This window comes from Artibeus jamaicensis, unplaced genomic scaffold (genome assembly GCF_021234435.1).
Source record: "Artibeus jamaicensis isolate MK-2021 breed Jamaican fruit bat unplaced genomic scaffold, CSHL_Jam_final contig_1998, whole genome shotgun sequence".
NCBI classification, from domain to species: Eukaryota; Metazoa; Chordata; class Mammalia; order Chiroptera; family Phyllostomidae; genus Artibeus; species Artibeus jamaicensis.
The window spans coordinates 21,546,620-21,559,569 of record NW_026521407.1 but is presented as its reverse complement, the minus strand read 5'-3'; the positions used below and the strand labels follow the sequence as shown (position 1 = coordinate 21,559,569).

At 54.2% G+C, this 12,950-nt stretch overlaps 1 protein-coding gene across 1 annotated transcript in view; it reads left to right on the top strand.

The window, feature by feature from the left end:
- SDK2 (sidekick cell adhesion molecule 2) overlaps positions 1–12,950 on the top strand; it is a 241,925-nt gene that overhangs the window by 127,095 nt on the left and 101,880 nt on the right. The window lies entirely within an intron of this gene.

Sequence of the window (12,950 nt, the reverse complement as noted above, 5' to 3'; positions counted from 1 at the left end):
GCGGGTGCTGCAAGATTCCCAGCTTCCCCTGGCCTGACCTGCCCTGGCTGCTGGGGAAAGCCCGAGAGAGACCAGTGCCTCCTCCAGCCTTATCAACATTCATTAATCCCACAAACATCTGGCCTGGGGAAATCAGGAGCCCGGTTAGGACCAGGGGGCAGGGCTCAGCCCGGCAGGACACTAGGGCTGGCTGGACAGAGCTCGGCAGGGTTCACACTGCCGCTCACACCACCACCACCACCCCAAACAGATGCTTCCCATGCATACCCACCCCACCCCACCTTAGTGTTAATTAGCCATTATCCTTTGTGGCAACTAACGGGGCCATGACAAAGTCATTCCTGCTCACAGATGAGCAAGTCTCCGTTCCCCGCTGTTCCCTGCAATTCAGAGACGCCCAGGGGCCGATGCTGAACTCTTCCCTGCGGCCTCCCGGCAGCATGTTGTCCAGGGGGAGCAGAGGGAAGTGAGTAGACTGGGAGGGGACCTGGGGACGGGGTGTTTCTAAGCAGAATAACTTTGCCATCTGAACGCAAGGAGCTGACGACTGCACAGTGCCATGGAGACCACGGGCGTGCTACCCGTGTTGTTGTTCTTATTACTGCCATACCCCGAGTCTAATACATGGCCCGACGGGCTGTAGGCACTCCAGTCTGAGTTGAATGATCAGGAATAGTAGTAATCACGTAAGGTCACGTTTATTAAGGGCGTACCAATATCAGGCACCGTGCTAAGCGCTCCGCAGTCAGTTCTGCTATAATATATGATATAAACATTTGTAAAAATCACCGCACTATGCAACACTGTACAATAAAAACCACACCGCTAATGGGGGAAATGGGGTGAGGGAACAACAGTCAAAAACTTCATCAGAGACGCTTAATAAAGATGATCACATGGTCCCACGCATATCCAGTGGTTCAGAAATGCATAAATACTGCAATAAATATGGTGCTTTGCCTTGGGAAAGGTCTGGAATTTGCTCGAGGGAGTGGGCATGGGAGGGTTGTAGCTGTGAGGTGTTGTGACGGGCGGAAGGAGGGAAGTCTGGAATCAGGAGAGATGTCAGACCAGGGGTGCACAGGTGAGCTCGTTTCGTGCTCAGGATGCTGCAGATACCTGGGGTTGGGGGCGTCACTGCAGCTCCTTTCAGCTGCGTGTGTTTGTCCACGTTTCTCTAGTGGCTCTTGTGGACAAAATCACACACAAGCAAACACAAAATTTGAGTAAGGCCCAGATTGTCCTCTCATATATCAGTTGTGTTGGAACAACAGCCTCGGCCCCAAACTGCCTGAACTTGTATTTTCTATAAGGCACTGCCCTTATTGTACCCATTGTACAGATGGAGTGACCAAGGCTTAGCAAGGTCCAGCCCTTCCTAAGGTTGCATGCTGAGTAAGTGGGCAGCTAGGATTAAAGTAAACCTGAGGCCAAAGCAACCTGCTAAAAGATGCTAGTTCTTTGGGGCTGCAGGCAGACTCCAGTCAGACTTGGCAGCAGCACTTGACTTGGTCAGCCCCGTCACCGCTCCCCTGGTTCGTGGCAAAGACCAGACTGGCCTCCGGCTGCCTGGCTTTGACTGCCTCCACCTCGGTCTCCACCCTGTAATCAGAGCCGTCTCTGTAACAGCGCACATCTGTTTATTTTTACGCCAAGGGTTGGCGAGCATTCTCCAGAAAGGGCCAGGTAGTGACGATTAGACTTCGGAAACCATACAATCTGTTGCAACTTTTCAGCCCTGAGGTTACAGAGCGAGAGCGGCCAAAGTCAGTACATCAGGGAGTGTGCTGGCTGCGTTCCGATTAAGACTTTATTTATGGAGGTGGAAATTGGAATTTCATGCAATTTTCACCTGTTGTGAAACATTACTCTTCTTTTGATTTTGTTTAACAATTTGGAAATATAAAAAACTATTCTTAGTACGCCTTGCCGTATGACAGAGGGTGGGACGGAGATTTGGGCATAGCGCGGGCTGGAGTTGGCCAGCGCCCGTTTACACCCCTGCCTGCTCCCTCAACAAGGTCCTGTTGTCCTTAAGAAAGAAAAAGCCCCAACACTTCAGCCCTGCCCACGGGCCCCATGGGGACTGGTGCCAGCCACGAAGCCAGCCACTCCCTTGGCCGAGCACACTGAGTGACTCCCAGTCTCAGTTCTGTCTCTGGTGCCTGTTCGTCACACCTGGCACCCTGACTCACTCGTGTGTCCTACCTTGGACAGCACCTTCTCCTAAAAGCCTCTCCTGTCCTCTGCATCCCCCCAGCCTCCAACAGCCCTCCTCCAACACCTCCACACCTCCCCCTCCGTGCACACCCTCCCCGGTCTCATCAGCTCCAAGTCTGTCATTTTAAGGCATGGCCCTGGTTCCCCACTTACCTCAAATAAGCGGGGCCTGTGGCATCGCAGAACCCTAGACTATCCTCCTTCTGCCCAGGCCGGTCTAATCAGGAGACTGCCCTCTGGCCACCAGGGCTGAGAGGTCTTTAGAGACAGCCTCTCCCCTGGGCACCTGGCAGACCGGAGAGAGCCCGGAGAAATCAAATAGATTAGGCTGCACGGCCCCCACTTTTCCCCCTTCCTCCCCTCCCCACCACCATGATTAGGCCACAGAGCACCAGCCACTAGGTTCCTTGAGGCCAAGATTTCCACGGAGCCTCTTTAGGGACTTGTTTTAATTTGCTTGCTTTCTGATCCACCTCAGCATGCAAAGGAGCCTGGGGCATCTCAGGAAGGTGTCGGGAGACAAGGCGAAGGAGCCCCCTTTGCTCCGGGAGAGGTGGAGGAAGCAGGGAGCCATGGGGGAGATTCCAGAACATCTGTGTAAGCAAAACGAGAGGCAGCCCGTTTTCTTGCCTTTCCATGCTTTCTTTTTTCTTTTTCTTTTTTTAAATGACCACACTGCCCCCCTCAATCCTCAGGATTTGTTCTTTCTCAGTCACTTTTTATAAAATCCAGACTGAAACAGCCTCAAGTTTTAACTCTTTACACCCTGGACAGATCTTGCCTTCCCTGTCTCTTTTTGTTCCTTTCGGTTCCCAGCAATAAATGTCATTTCCCATGTCACTCTCCCCTTTTCCGAATGATCCCCGGAGCTCGTTATTGTCTCAGAGCGGGGCTCCTGGGTCAGGAAGAGGACTGGGCAGCCCCCCTGAAGCCTCTCCCTGTGGGCTGGGAGAGAACTGCCCACTGAGCAGACCAAGGACCCCGGAACAGGTCAGGGGACATGAGCGGGATGGGGACACGCTTTGGGCCTGAAATCAAATCTCACATTGCTGTCCTTAAGCTGTGCAACCTCAGGCAACTTGCTTAACCCTTCTGAGCCCAGGTCCCCTATAAAATGGGTAGGAGCCCTTCGTCCGCAGTAAATGGGAGGGTGAGCCAGCTAATGTACTTCAAGTATTTGCTCTGAACCCAAGGCCAGCATTATCGTTATTAGAAGGAGGGCCCATGACAGTCCCACCCACCCATGCCGAGTGGCCATCTCAGCCACCTGAGCTTCCTCCTGGGCCCCCTCCTCCCCCATCTGTCTACTCATCCAGAGTCTGGGGGAACCACCCTGCTGATGGAAATTCTTAATGAAGAAGTTCTTTCCTTTGCTCACTGAGAGTGATTCACTGTCCAGAAGGTCACAGAGCAGACAGACGCCCTCCCCTGCCCAAGAAGCCAGGCCGTCACGGTGTTACCCATCCCCAGCTCAGTGACACTGCTGTCCTTCCCATTGACTACAGGCCCCGGGACCAACCAGAGCATTCCGGTTCTCCCGGGGCGGGGGGCGGGGGGGGGCAGGGAAGCCTCCTCCAGGCGGTTCTGCATCTAGCTCAGCTCCGCCCCAGGCTAGCTGCTTCTGAAGGGTCTGTGGGCCATGCGTAACGTCCACCCTCATTGCCCATCCTGTGAGTACTCGCCTCTCACGTGGCCAAAGAGTCTTTTCCTGGCCCTGGAAACCTGGCGGTACGAGTTTTTTACAGCCACTGTAACAAGTAACCACACGCTTAGTGACTTAAAACAAGGCAAGTGTTTCTCTTCCAGTGCTAGAGGCCAGTCTGGGAATGAAGGTGTTGGCTGGGCAGTGCTCCTTCTGGAGGCTCCAGGGGAGAAGACGTTTCCTTGCCTTTTCCAGCTTCTAGAAGCCATCTGCACTCCTTGGCTCGTGGGCCCGCGCCCCTGCAGCCTCTGCTTCTCTCTCCATGTCTCTCACCCTGACTCTGCTGCCTCCCCCTTCAGAGAACCCTTGGGGTCACAGTGGGCCCACCAGGAAATCCAGGACAGTCCTACTCAAGGTCCTTAACATAATCACAGCTTCAGAGTCTCTGTACCATAAACTGGTGGCTTCAAACAACAGACATACACTCTCTCCCAGCTCTGAAGGCCAGAAGTCCAAAGTTAAGGTGTCAGCGGGGCCCCAGGGAAATGCATTCTCTGCCTTTCTTCCAGCTTCTGCTGCTGTTGGCAACCCTTGGCATTTCTGGCTATGGCAGCACCACCCCAATCTCTGTCCCACAGCCTTCTCTGCATCGGTGTCGTGTCTCTTTTTATAAGGACACCTTTCTCTTTTTATAAGGCCCACCCTAATGACCTCATCTTAACTTGATTACATCTGCTAAGACCCTATTTCCAAATAAGGTCCCGCCCACAGGTCCTGGGGGTTAGGGTGTCAGCATACGTTCTGGGAGGACGCAACCCGACCAGCACACCCTGTGACACGTTCGCCGGCTTCGGGAAAAGGGATGTGGACAGCTTTGGGTGAGGGCAGTGTTTGGCCTCCCCCACCAGCCATTTCACTCATCACCCAGAGAATGCTCGTCGACATGTGTTGTTCTAGGCGTGGCACGTGGGGCCGTGCGACAGAGTACAGGACATGGCTTCGTGGAGACATGCACAAGTACATGGACATTAGGTTGTGACAGATGTACCAGGTCTGGCAGGAGAGAGCCCCGGGTGGCTCAGGGGAGGTTTGAGAAGGCTTCCTCAGAGGGGCATCCTGGCAGAAAGCAGGTGCCCAGCAGGCTGGGGGCCAGGAACTGCCAGGAGGTGGTGGAGCTGGAGGGAGGCTGGCGGGGAGCTTCCCGCTTCCTTGAGGCGGGGTTCCTCGGGAGCCCCGTGCCCAGCTGTTCCCTGCGTCCTGCAGGTGCTACAGACAGACACCTGTGGGTGGGAGCGCGTCCCAGCTGCTCACCTGCATCACCAGCGGGCATCTCTGGCACCCCACTGTGCGGAGTGCAGAGATGAGCACACAGACCTGACACCCGTGACGCAGTCACTTTGTCCCCCATCCCTGTCCTCCGTCGGGGCCCCTCTCCTGCTCACTGTGCTAGCACCCTCCACCCTGCAGGCCTCCAGGTGGGGGGGCACCCGCTGTGCCCAAGTCTCCCACCTCCCCAGGCCCTCCATTTCTGTATTACCCAAATGCCCACAGCCTGCGGCGGACGAGTCCGTGACCCTCTCCTGCCTTCCAGGGCCTCCAGAGGACAGCCCTCCGCTCTCCTGAGCCTCACGGCTATTGCTCCTGCTCCCGTTCCTGCTCCCGGAGTTGAACCTCAGTTCTTCCCCAGCCCCACCCCTGAGGCTGCTGCCTCCTCAGAGGAGCACAGCACCTCCCCTCCTTCCCCAAAGCACCGTTAGCAGAAGCCACTTGTGCACATAACAGACTTGCCAAAGGCGTGGGAGGGGATTACAGTGCAGGGTGGAAATGGCTTCCAGTAGGAGAACAGAAATCGCTGTTCCTGAGTGGCCGGTCCGTCCCCACCACAGGGCGTGTGCACCTCCCGTCACCGTCCTCCCAGGCCAGCCCTCCCCCGTCTGCTTCTGCTCCCTGTGTCCCCATCTCCCTTTCTGCTTCCGTGTTTCTCCTTCCCCCTCCCTCTGTCTGCCCCTCCTCCCCACCCCCATCTCACTCTCTCCCTTTCTCCTGTTCCCTACCTGCTGTGAGTTCAGGATTCTTCAAACCGCTGCCAGGGGGAAACTCAACATTCCAGTGACTGTGCCACATACAGCAGTTTAAATCTGTCCCTGACTCCTTCCACCCCTGCCCCCTCTACCCCTGACCCCTTCCATCACCAAAGACCCACTGAGGGTTTTCCTGGTCAGTCAAGCTCCTTCCTCCTGGGTCCTCCCCGTGACTAGACTGGCCAGCACTTAGCGACAGCTTCTCTGTGACGTGCCCCAGAGCAAACCCATGGGCCCCGCCTGCTTAGAAGCACCCCTGTTCCCTCCATCACCAAGAGTGTCTGTACGTCAGGGGAGAGCGGGACAGTCAAAACTCCTTCTTTAAAGCAAGTGCGAGGAACGACAGGCCCCAAACTGTCGGGTATGTGTCCAGGGGAGGTTTGTCTTCTCTCCGGCCTGGATTGTCCCAGCGTACCAGGTACCCATTAGCTTTATGACCTGGGCGATCTACTTAATCACTCTGGGCCTGTTTTCTCACCCATAAACCAAGGTTTCTATTAGCACAAGCCCCCTGCCATACTGTGAGCATTAACCGAGTTGATGTATGTTGAAGTCCTTAGAACAGTACATTTCTTATGCTACTAGTAATTTGTTAATTACACAATAGTATAATATTATTATTATTTATGACCTGGTATATGCACTTTTCCCTTTAAATCACCCTGGACAGTTTTATCTTCTTTCCTGAAGAATCCTCTGCAGAAGCAAACCCGCAATACAGAGCCCACTTCTAGCCGGCCACCACCCCTGGGGCCAGTTCCTGGAGCACCGACGCCAACTGTCCCCCTACCGCAGGTGGGGGCGTGGCAGGTGTGCCCACAGATTTCTGAGGACGTGGTATATATGGACATGCATCTGCCTGGGCCTGCTGCCTCTCCCTTTGCCCAAAAGGCCTTAGGAAGATGGAAGGAAACCCGGGTCCCCAGAGCTGAGCTGCCTGTCACTGATCTTGCAGCCTGTGTCGGCCTTGGCCATCTGCAGCGACACCTGCAGGCAGTGCACAGAGGACCCAGCTGGCCCCCCTGGGGATGTGGAGGCCCAGCTGCCTTCCCTCCCAAAACCCCATTCCCTAGAGGAGAGGCCTGGAAGGTGCCTGGCAGAGCCCCTCCGTGAGGGAGCCTGGGGAAGGAGCCCGGGAAGCAGGTCTGCTGCCCTAAACCTCAGTGTTATGTCTCCCTCCCCTCCCAGACTCCTTCCCCAACAGAGGACCTTTGGAAAGAAAAGCCTCAGGACCAAGGGGTCAGTGGTTAGAAATCCCTGTTCATAAGGACCACCTAGAACCTAGAAAATGTGCTTCGAGTGGGGGAGCATGTGTGGGTCTTGGACTGGCCTCTGTCTCTCTTGAGTACATCTCAGTGAGGCAGCCCGGGCGCCTGCCTGCCGTGTGCTCAGTGTGAGAAAGGGGGTGCCTGGTACTGGGCAGCGTGGACTTGGGTGTGCCCAGCGTGACAGGAGCATGTGTTCACCCTCAGAGTGTTTGTTGTGGACTGAGTGTATTTGCATAAATGTAGGGGGTGTGCACACATGCATTTGTACGTGTGTTTATAACCATATGCTGTGTGTGCATATGTGCGTGCGTATGGGCGAGTATGCACATGTTAGGGTCTGTATATGAGTATATGTGTGAATGTGATGGGTGTGCGTGCGCACATGCATGACTGCATGTGAGTTTGTGTGGGGCTGGATTGCATGAGTATGCACATATACTTACGGCTTTGTGCATGCATGTGCATATGTACATGCATGCAGGTGCATGTAGGAATGTGCACAAGTGTGCGCGCACAGATGTGCAGGTGTGTGCCCAGGTGTGCATGCAGGCATATACCTTTCCTCCGTGTGAGCATCTGCGTGCATCTCTGGGCCCCTGATTTATTAACGAGGACAATAGAAGGAGAGCGTGCCTATTATTTTTGGTGTCCACATCAGCTCCTGACAGCTTCGTGGAATTGAAATATCTTATTTAATATGACTAAGAATCATTTTAAATATCAACTGTGACACTCAAGGACTCGAACCAAAAAGGGCATTGTGTATTTCCCCCGTGCTGGAGAAGATGCCACATTTGTTAAGCAGTGATTCTCTCCCCTGCCTGTCTCTTGTCTCTAAAAATCCAATTATCTGTCCTGGCTCTTCCCTGTGTTGTCGTCGAGTGCCCTCGCCCAGAGCTCATCTCTCCATCTCAGAACTGTGCAGACGTGTGGGTTAAACCAGGACACCCTGGGACAGGGCAGAGGGACAGACTTCCCGTCTTCCCAGCCTGGCCCAAGCCCAGCCCAGCCTGCAAGGCTCTCTCCACTGCCTGCTCCCTTTGACCATCACTGGGAGAAAGCAAAGCTTCCTCCGCCCAGGAGATTTCGCGCTCCTCCGCAGCTGTCAGAAAGCCTGGGGAAGCTCTAAGTGCAGTTACGGAAAGAGTTCCAAGATATCTTGTCACATGCACAAAGCAGGGAACAGAACAGCTCAGAGAGGAGGCCCTGTCTCCTGCCTAAAAGTGGGGGGATTCGGAATGTGCGGAAAGAAATTCTGAGAAGAGACTCCAGATACTACTAACAGTGGTTTACAGTAACTGTGTCGGGAGCTGGGATAGACCGGGCAGCAGGGATACAGGGGTGGGAGAGGCATTTACTCTGCACCTCCTCTTTTACTCTTTGCATATTGAATTCTTTGAATATAGTCCCTATAATAAATTAACAAATAAGCCCCTGGGGCCACGCCCCTGAGACTGTTTCTCAAGGGATGGAGAAAGAGGCCCCAGGTCAGGCGGGAGCCGTGCCTTCTGCCCACCTTCATTGCTCCTCACCCCCAGAGGATCCAGGCTTGGGTCCTGCCCCCTGGAGGGACCACATAAACAGGGGCGACCAGGAGCTTGGGAGGTCAGGCTGGTGAAGAGACATTCATTGGGGTCAAGGGTGTCAAAGAACTTGCCAGGCAATCCCACCATGCTTGGCACAGAGTCCATAATGAACCTGCCTTAGGTAGGGATCGGGGGTCCTGCCGTACCTCCCTTGTCTTCATCCCTGAACCTCCCCACCTCACCCCAACACCTTCCACTCCCCACCAGTGACTCGCACACTTGTCCCTCATTTGACAGGCGTTTGCTTCCTCTTGTAATGCTCACCTCAAAGACAGTCCTCATTGTCCCCGTTTTACAGACGGGAAAACTGAGGCTCGCAAGGTTCTACTATGTGCCCAGGCCACGCTCCTAAGAGCGAGCAGATGTAAAGTCAAGTCTAAATTTCTGGGAGTCAAAAGCTCCAACACTTTCTCCACGTTTCCCTTGTGGCTGGGTCAGGGGTGCACCGCTGCACAGGGCATTGCATCCGCCCCTGTGCCCGGAGAGGCCGGGCTTGTCCGGGTCCTTGCCAGGCTGGCAGGCACAGGTGGGCGGGGCAGACTGAGCAGCTGGCTGAGTGTGTCCCCAGGGCCAGGGAGGAAGCTCTGCTGGGATAATGATCCCTGTTACTGTCATTATCAAGGGTGCTCACAGCAAACCGAGATGTTGGCCAACTGCCTCTGCCACTGGCCTGGGAGGCAGGGGACCAGAGCAGCAATTTGGGTGGAGTGAAGCGGGTTTCCCTGCTAGGGAAAGGCAGTAATGGAACTGTTACTTTAAATAATGTTGCCTACAAACCAGAAATAGGCAGTCTGGGGGAAGGAGGCAGGAGGAGCAAGAGAGGGGTTGTGTGCCCTGCCCTGCCTGGCCCAGGAGCACCTGCCCCCAACTGCAGGGCAGGGGTGGGGGGGGCCAAGGGGAAGTCCAGAGCCAGCCCAGCCTCAGGCCCGGGCAGGCCTGCAGCCAGCTGGCCTGCCTCGGAGCCCCAGGTGCAGCCTGGGGGTTTCTGGATGAAGCAAATGGCCACAGAACCTTCCACAGAAATCACTCTTATTAAAGTTTAAAATTCACCACACATCACTGACATCAGCAAGCAAACCCAGACCCAATGGGTCCCCGGTGTCTTTTTTTATAATGTATACTTAAATTACCTGCTCACAGTGCATGTTTTAACTTTATTTTTTAAATAAAACCAATACATGCATCCAATAAAGGAAATTCTGTTGGCATAGAAAGGCCCAAAATTAAAAGTAGAAGTTCCTCTCCCTCCCCGCCCCCGGTCCCTCCCGCACGAGGGAGATAACGCACACTGCGGTATCCATCTTGGAAACATAGTACATAAGTGCCAGCGTACGTGTGACTATGTGTATACAAATCTATGCTCTTCCGCTTTACCCACATGGTGTCATACCATTTACACTATTCTTTGACTTTTCTTTTTGTCCACCAACTCCAGCGACTTTTATTGGGTCAATTTGCGTGACCCTAAACATTAAACTTGGGTAGCCTGTATCCATAAACAACAACAACTTAGCAAGAGAGTTGAGAATACGTGATCGCTCTTGCCCCTGACACTCAGCTGTGGCATTGTTTAGCTTATTACTTCCTTGAGCTTTTGTTTCCATAAACGCCCGCCTCCTCCAGCCTCCGCCCCACGCTCCATGCTTCGTGCATCCTGGGGACCCGCTCACCTCATTCCATGCAGGGGTTCCTGTGCCTTCTGTGGCTACAGCCTCCTTCACTGAGCCAACCCATTTCTGATGGTCGCTTAGGTTGCCTCAAGGTTTCTGTTTGTTTATCTCTGCCATTACCAGCAACGCTACAGTGAACATCCTTGCACTTTTTTTTTTTGGCCACATTTTTGTAAGTACATCTAAAAGGCCTGCTCCCAGGGGTGCTACCACTGGGTCAGAAGGCTTGCATAGTCTTATCTTGACATATTTTGTCCAAAGACTAGACCGGTTTCCACTGCCACCAGCCTGTCTGATACCTCCCCTCCCCCGGCCCCTGCCAGCACAGGGCCATCGCACATGGAAGCCTCTGGCAGACGCATATGTCAGCGTGGTGCCGACTGGGCTTTGTTTCATTGTGACGGAGGCTGAGCATCTCTTTTGACAGTTTGTTGGTCACTTCTGCTCATTTCCCTCTCCCTGGTGCTATTGAATAATATCCAGCTCCGTTTTTAAAGCTAGAGAGCTTTTCTAGCCAATCTCTCCCTCCATCTCCCCTCTCAGGTCACCCCATTGCTTTTGAGACCCAAACAGTTTCCCCAGAGCTGTTCCCCCACCTCACGGGACGGATGGGGACGGAGAAGAGAGAGAGCCCGGAGGAGTGTGAGGGTGGGTTTGAGGAGAACCAGAAGCTTGCCAGAGCTGGCGCACCCGCTATCTCCCCATCATCACGCTGTACACAGTCAGGACAGACAGATAAGAGCTGCAGCTGGTGGCAGAGATAAGAGGCTTGGAAGGCCAGAAGGTTCGGGATAATGCTTGGAAGCCAGAGCGAGCTGGGGCCGTGTCCCAGGACAGAGAGTGGGGCTGGTTAGCAGCTGGGCTTGGAGTCAGAAAGGCTCCGTGGGGCCCTGGCCCTGCCTCCCGCTACCTGTACCGCCACAGGTCGCTGAGGTGACATTTGTGAACCTCAGGTTCCTCACCTCCAGGGAGGGCAGCCCCCACGGGACCGGCAAGGAGATGAAAGGCTCTCACACGCAGACGCATGACCACTTGCACCTGTCCACACGCAAAATGAGGAAGCTGAAGCTAGTATAGTGAACTCCGCAGAAAATTTGTTTAAAATTTGCTCAAATGCCTTTTATGCTGAGATTACATTTCTTTCTTGTGGTCTCAAAAATGTCCTTTATGTAAAATGCTGACCATTTCTATTTTTCTCTCCCTGCCTGGCACTTTCTCTCTCTCTTGATTTGATCCTCAATATTTTTTTTTGGTCTGTTTGCTTTTTGGTTGGCTGGTTTTAATGACCTTACTTGGCAAAATAAAAAGTGGACAATCTGTGTCAACTCCTATTTCTTTAAGTGTTACTGGTCCCTGATATCCAACTCGTCCGGAAACTGCTGTGTGCAATGAAGAAATGTGTGAAAAGCACTTAATACCGACTCATCGTTGTGAGATGATGATGGTGATGATGATGGGCCCCAGCTGGAATTCGAATACAAGTAGACTTAGCAACTCCTGGGAATAAGGTCGCTCTGTCCCAGGGTTCGCAGAGCCTACGGGCGGGTGGCAGTGAGTTTATCCAGCAAGTCACCTGGGCAAGCCCGAGGGCACCCAAGGATGGGGGAGACAGCCTAGGCACAAGCCCCTCAATTCACTGAGGTCTGTGCTGGGCCATTCATCCCCCGGGGTAGGAAAGGTGGTCCCAGAGGGGGCTCCAGAGGAACTAGCGCCTCTATCCCAGAGAGCTTCACACGCCTGTGTCTGTGCCAGACGCTCCTCCCACGGACCCAGCCTGGCCTCCGCCCTGCTTGTCAGCCAGGTGAGCTCCCCACACTCCTGCTCTTCGGCTGCCTTTCCCCCCACACCGGACTCTGCTGCTTCTTGGGCCAGTCACTCGCTCCTCGTGCGGGCCCCCGAGGGGCCTTCTCGGATTCATACACCCTGGCCCGGGGTCCCAAGACAGAAGGCCGAGCTGTCCTGCTCAGAAGGCTCTGCTTTTCCCTCCACACAGCCACAGTGCAGCTGAGCTGTCTGTAATTTTAAGGATGGTGCGATGCAAGGCATTTGGGGAAACGTGTAAATGTCCCTGTGTCTGTTGCCTCCATCCATTCTGATTAATATTACAGCGAAGTCCCATACCTGGCCGAAAGAAAATGCCCCCACCTTTTTCACTCATGTGAGTCACCGGAAGGGGAGGACAGGAGCCACCGGCAGACCTGACACAGTGCCGGGAGGCCTGGTCACAGCCAGGATCAAGGGCTCGGTCACAGCACCTCTCCTCTTTGGAAAGTTCAGGCTACTTCTTGGACACCTGAGCAAACATGTGGGTGGGACTCTCCTATTGATAAGGACCTTTCTGTGACCCCATGACATGGCCAGAGAGTCAAGAGCTCCCAGATGCTCTTCATACCAGAAGAGGGTGATGTGGTGACCTCTACCCTCTGACCCCAGTCTGACCTGTGCATCCCTACAACTGCCTACTTGCTCACTGGCTGTCTCAT